The following is a 6,000-nucleotide window of genomic DNA, read 5'->3' on the forward strand; positions in this document are numbered from 1 at the left end:
TGTACAAACGCCACCGTGAATTTCCCCCATGGGTCATCCACGCACTCCTCTAGAGGGGAAGGTAACCTTGATAAACAATCGGCTACCACATTGTCTCTCCCAGGTACGTAAGTGATGTTATATATGTATTCTTTCATGCGCATGGAGATCCTGGCTAATCTAGCCGAAGCAGTTGCAGTGCCCTCAGTGGACAAAATATGGACTAACGGTCTATGGTCTGTCCTGATGTTGACCATCTTACCCCACACAAAGGCACGAAAGTGTTCTAAAGCCCATGCACAGGCTAAGGCCTCCCTTTCTATGATAGGATATCTGCTTTCTGCTGGTGACAAGGCTCTGGATGCAAACAAAATGATCCTCTCCTTACCATTTTCCCCAATTTGTGATAAAACAGCGCCCAAACCTTTGTCGCTAGCATCGGTTGTCAAACAGCAATCTAAATTAGGATTAAAGCTAGATAAGGCATTTACTTTCTGTAGTTCCCACTTAATCTCAGCAAATTCACGTTCACACTCCTTGGTCCATTCAAATTTCACATTTTTCTTAAGCAAGGACCTGATATGGTATACCTTAGAAGCGAAGTTTTTAACAAACTTAGCGCAGTATTCTGCCATTCCCAAAAAGGATTTGATTTCTTCCTTAGATTCAGGTGCAGGCGAAGCAAGAATGCTTTCAATAAGAGATGCCTTCGGCCTGACACCCTCCTCGCTGATTATATGGCCAAGGTAAGAAACGCTCCTCTCACCAAATTTGCATTTGGACAATTCAACAGTTAACCCTGCAGAACTGAGTGTCTCAAAAAACTTCCAGAGTTTAGTGTCATGGTCCTCCTTGTCATTACCTGCAATCAAAACATCATCCTGAAAGAAACAAATGCCATCCATATTGCCAAACAATTTGTGCATTAAACGCTGAAAAACAGCTGCGGCTGAAGCAAGGCCGAATGGCATCCTTATGAATTGGAAACAGCCAAACGGCGTGATAAAAGCCGTTAAGTGTCTAGATTCAGGATTCAAAACTACTTGGTGGTAAGCAGCTGAAAGGTCTACCGTGGAGAACCACGTTGCCCCTCTTAAGGAAGAAACCATCTCGTTAATTTTTGGTAAAGGAAAACGTTCAATCACTATATTCTTGTTAAGGTGGCATAAATCGATACACAAACGAATCTTGCCATTGGATTTTCTAGCTACAACTACTGGACTAATCCATTCTGAGGAATCTACCTCTTCGATAACACCCTTGGCAAGAAGACCTTGAATTTCTTTTTTTACTTCATCCCTAATTAACAAAGGAATGGGTCTGACCTTATGCACTTTAGGTAGTGCGTCACTCTTGAGCATGATTCTGTGCTCAAAACCTTTTAACTGGCCTAATTGACCACTCACAACTTTAGTGAATTTACGTTTCAAGGTGTCTTCAATCTTACTACATTCATCTATAACTAAGACTTTCTCCTTACTATTAGGGTCTAGGATGATGTGGAGGTTTTTCTGGTCGAACCAACCAAGGACAGATGGTCCCGTTTGGGCTATGTACACTTTGCCTCTAGTGAGTCTACCCTTAAATAGGAATGTGAGCCACCTAAAACCCAATAAACCAATTCTATCGCCTGTGTAACTCACGGGGTTAACATCTGAAGGATTCAACTTATCCCCTACTTTGTTAGTAAATTTCTTCTTCCATACCTCCTCATTTATAATCGTGTATGGGGATCCCGAGTCAGCATATACATGTACCTTAATGCCACCCAAAGACACTTCGCAAATTGGTTTACCTTCCATTGCTTCATCAGTGATATTTAGCATGTAATTACCACTTACATTTCCTGCTTTGTAGTAGCACTTGCGTGGTAAACCTTACATACCTGACAGTAGTAGTCTTCTGCACCAGCCACACTGGTTCCTCTCCCTGAGACCACTGCAATGCCTCTGTGGCCATCCTTATTCATCAAAGCCTGTGGGCACTTTCTCGGAGATGGTAGCTGCCTTCGGGGCCACGCTGGCATGCAGGGACAGCGCTTTTGGAGCTTAGGAAATATCACAATGATTTTGAAAATGGGAAGTGCTGTAAGCCAAAAAATGGTCTGTCATATGCAGGTCTAACTGCACTTCCTGGATTGTATCATCAATTCTCTGTATGCGGTTTTTCAGTTAGAATGTGGGCACTGTTTGGGCTGACATGAGCTCTTTGGATGCAGATTCTTCTAGATGTGTTTAACGCCGTTCCCGCCACTGCGTACTATCTTGGTTGCTACTTTTGTACCTCTGTCGTTTTTGAATGGCTGAAAATGTCATCCATCACTGTACTTGTCATTACAAATTAGCACAAAAAGCCTATTTTGGTCTAGTTTAGAAAAAATGCTACTGTGAAAAGTTACATTATAGTTCTTTTCTTCTCTGCAGCATAGAGGTATTTATTATGGATATATTTATGATACATATGTCCTATTTTGTGATAAAAACGAAAGCTAGAGGAGAATTTTCACATAAAATGGGTCGTGCTGCAGCACTCCAGGGCCAGACTGGGAACAGAAACCGGCCCTTGCAAACTGTTCAGGGGTCAGGGGAGAGCAGCTGACTAGTTTGCGAGGGCCGGTTTTGGCCAATTTTGTTACAGGGGGCCGATATTGCCGAGCCCTGGTAACAAAAACGGCCCCCCCAGGTGCCCAAAACTGGCCCCCACCCTATCGGCCTACCGGGGAAACGCCCAGTGCCCGCTATGGTCAGTCTGGCCCTGCAGCACTCTGTAGCTCCTAAAGCAAGGGGTGTTCTTGTGTCTGATAGTGCCTAGAACATGTGCTTTAAAGTTTAGCATTACTGAGGGAAAATGAAAAATGCCTTTGAAAAGTGACACAGATATTTTGCTCTATAAAGTAAAAACATGAGCTCTGAAATGCACAGACTTTAGTCAGATACTTTTCACTTAGCAATTTATGTAACCCATGTGCAAGTAATTCATTGCTTGATTTAAAAGTATTTTAGTAAGATTTTGTTCTCACTATCAAAATGTGATTTTAATTTGTGAAAGCCTTAAAAGTGTGCATTGGTAGAATATAACTTGTATTAGAATTAGCAGGACATTTTATAATGTAGAGAAAACAAACCACTCAATTATTTTTTGTTCTTGGAAAGTTTCTGTTCACCTTCAAGATAAGCAAAGGAAGTTCTCTCCCTGTGAAGAGAGAACAGCTGCATAATCTGTAGCTGTGACCTCAGAGCTGTATCTCTGAGGTTGTTAGAAAGGTTTAAACAACGATTTTTAATTTGAAGCTTCAGTGAGAATAGAAAACACACATTATTTTAAGAGTGCATTAACATGTTACATTTAATGTTTCTTGCTTAATTGAAAAGTTATTTTGCAGCTCATGTATGTGTTTAGTTAGAAATAATGTGTTTTTATCAGAAGGTTGGTAGAATAAATTATATTAAATAAAATGCAGAATGTGCTGTGGGAAGGACTTTTCAAGGAGATGATGTATGCTGCCTGCCCCGGGGTGGAGTTGTCCTTGTGGAGAAAGCTGGATTCCGGTTGGAGGAAGATGAAGTCATGCTACATGTTTTGCAACATTATTCTTTGATAAATGCATTCATAGTTTAGGATTTTTTAGTACACTTGCAGAACATTTCAGAACTCTGCAGAACTCTTGCAGAGACCTTTGTGAGAAGAAGAAGTCTTGCAGACAGAGGGCTGCAGAGGAGTTTCAGACTCCAATGCAGAAATGAGAGGAGAAGAGCAGATGTGATTTGCAGATGCAGGGAAGGAGAGGGCATACTTGATGCATAGTGTCACAGAGGCAGTTCAGATGTATGTTTAGTTCCATTCTGACTTTTATTAAGATCCCAAGCTTTAAGCTTTGACTAATTGGCTATGTCAAGGCTTATTTGTTTTATGCTTGATTTCCCTTCGTGGGAGATTCTGCAATTATTAAAGATTGATGTAGCTTTATGCTACACTCACTCTTGCATTTGAGTTCTGACTGACATTATTTGTGCCTCACTGTCTTAGACAGGGATTGTTTCTTAATGGAACGCGTGTGTGGAAATTATGCTATTCTTGTACTAACTTACATTTTCTATTTTCAATTCTGTAACCGGATTGATATCTGACTAATAAATGAAGAGTCAGAAAACTTAAATTTTGTTTGGAAAAAAATCCCTTTAAAACTACTTATAACGCATAAATGTCTAAAATGTTTATTTGCAGTTGATTAATTGCCCATGTTTATGTAGGAGCCTTTTGGGTCAAAACTCGGTGGCCAACATCTATCGTCCTGGACCGGAAAAAAAGGTAATGGTAATGAGAGGTAATGGTGCCACATTTCCGAGATTTTCCAAAGAGAGATTACCATGGGATTTCCGCTCCATCAGGATTTAAGAATATATTTGTACAGTGGTGGATGCACAAAATGTCACATTGCAAAAGAGACCATTCAGCAGAATTTGCTGATTTTCGAACTACTAATATTAATGGGAAAAGACTGAGGGCCTGAGTCACAGAGGTAAACTTACACTTTGTGTAAGTTTACTCTTGTTTTGGTATTAAAAAAACTGCAATTTGATAGTAACTTTATGACTACGGAGACTGAGCTGTCGGGGAGGAAATCTCAGCACAGAAAAAGGTGGACAGGCCTATCTTTTCATGTGTAATGTTCTCCTCCCATCTACAGTCTCCATAGTCCTAAAGCTATTATTAGATTGCTGTTTTGTGAATACCAAAAACAGTAAAGTTACACAAAGTGTAAGTTAACAGTTGTGAATCAGGCCCTGAGTTTGTGGGATGGACTGCGAAAGTAAGGGGGGGAGGGGGTGCTTGTGAGAGATAGTAGACCTCATGGATCGTTTCCACTTTCCACATGAATGGTAACCCCTTTGGGTGTCACAATCCAATCAATGGTTTGCAACCACAATTGATGTTGCGAACTATTCATACATTCCATTGTGAATCGCTATGAAAGGGGTTGTCCATTTCATGCACATTTCATTTGCTAAATTTACATTGCTGGTCACAAAGAAATTTGCAACATGCAAAATATTCTTGCGCTATTTGACTTTGGGCCAGATGTACAAAAAAGTCAGTTTGTGATTACTTAATTGCCAATTTTTTCCATTCGCAATCAGGAAATGGCAAACAGCTATGTACAACACTGTTCGCAATTCCCAGTGGGTTGCGAATGGTCCTGCCTCATCAATATTCATGAGGCAGGTTGCAATTTGCGACCTATTGGGAATGGGTGCAATCACAGGGATGGTGGCCGGCTAGGGTCAGCAAACCACCATGTCTGTGACTTCTTTTTATATATTCCTTAAAGGAAAAAGAGATGCATTCAAAAAACAAAATGAAAAGTTTTCTTTTCATGTTTTTTAGAGTGGGTAGTGGCCCATGGGAACACTGGTTGCTCTGAAAAAATGCTGGTGCCCCATTCACAAAGGGGAGGGGGTCCCTTGGGGACCCCTTCCTGTTTGCAAATGACTTACCACCAACTTGAAGGTGGTGTTAACTGCAAATCTTTTGTGACCGCATTCCTGGTTGCCAAACATTTCAACATACCAGTGCAACTCGTTATTAGGAAGGGACGCATTTAACACACCCCTTCCAAAGAGAGACTCACAAACCCTATTTTGAATGTCAGTAGTAGGTTACCGACTCACAAAATAGGGCCGGTACATACCAAAAAGCATCAATAGTCCCAAAGCTTGCATGTTTGTGAATCATGGGATTTGCAATGACAAAACCCTTTTGAACATCAGGCCCTAAGTTGGAAAAAATATACATAATGATATGCAAAGAAAGGAATAAAAAATAATTTGGGGTCATAGATCACTTTTTTCAACTAAATGTTTATTTAGATATTCCTGATGTTCTTTTACATGTACGGACCGTGCTATATATAATTTGTTTGTATTGTATACATTTTATTTTTTTGCAGTAGAGGTTACAAGAGTGACAGAGAATAGGTTGTACCTGCACATTTTTGTGATTTGATTACTTTAAAAATGACAT

The sequence above is a fragment of the Lissotriton vulgaris genome, chromosome 1_1, assembly GCF_964263255.1.
Source record: "Lissotriton vulgaris chromosome 1_1, aLisVul1.2, whole genome shotgun sequence".
NCBI lineage: Eukaryota > Metazoa > Chordata > Amphibia > Caudata > Salamandridae > Lissotriton > Lissotriton vulgaris.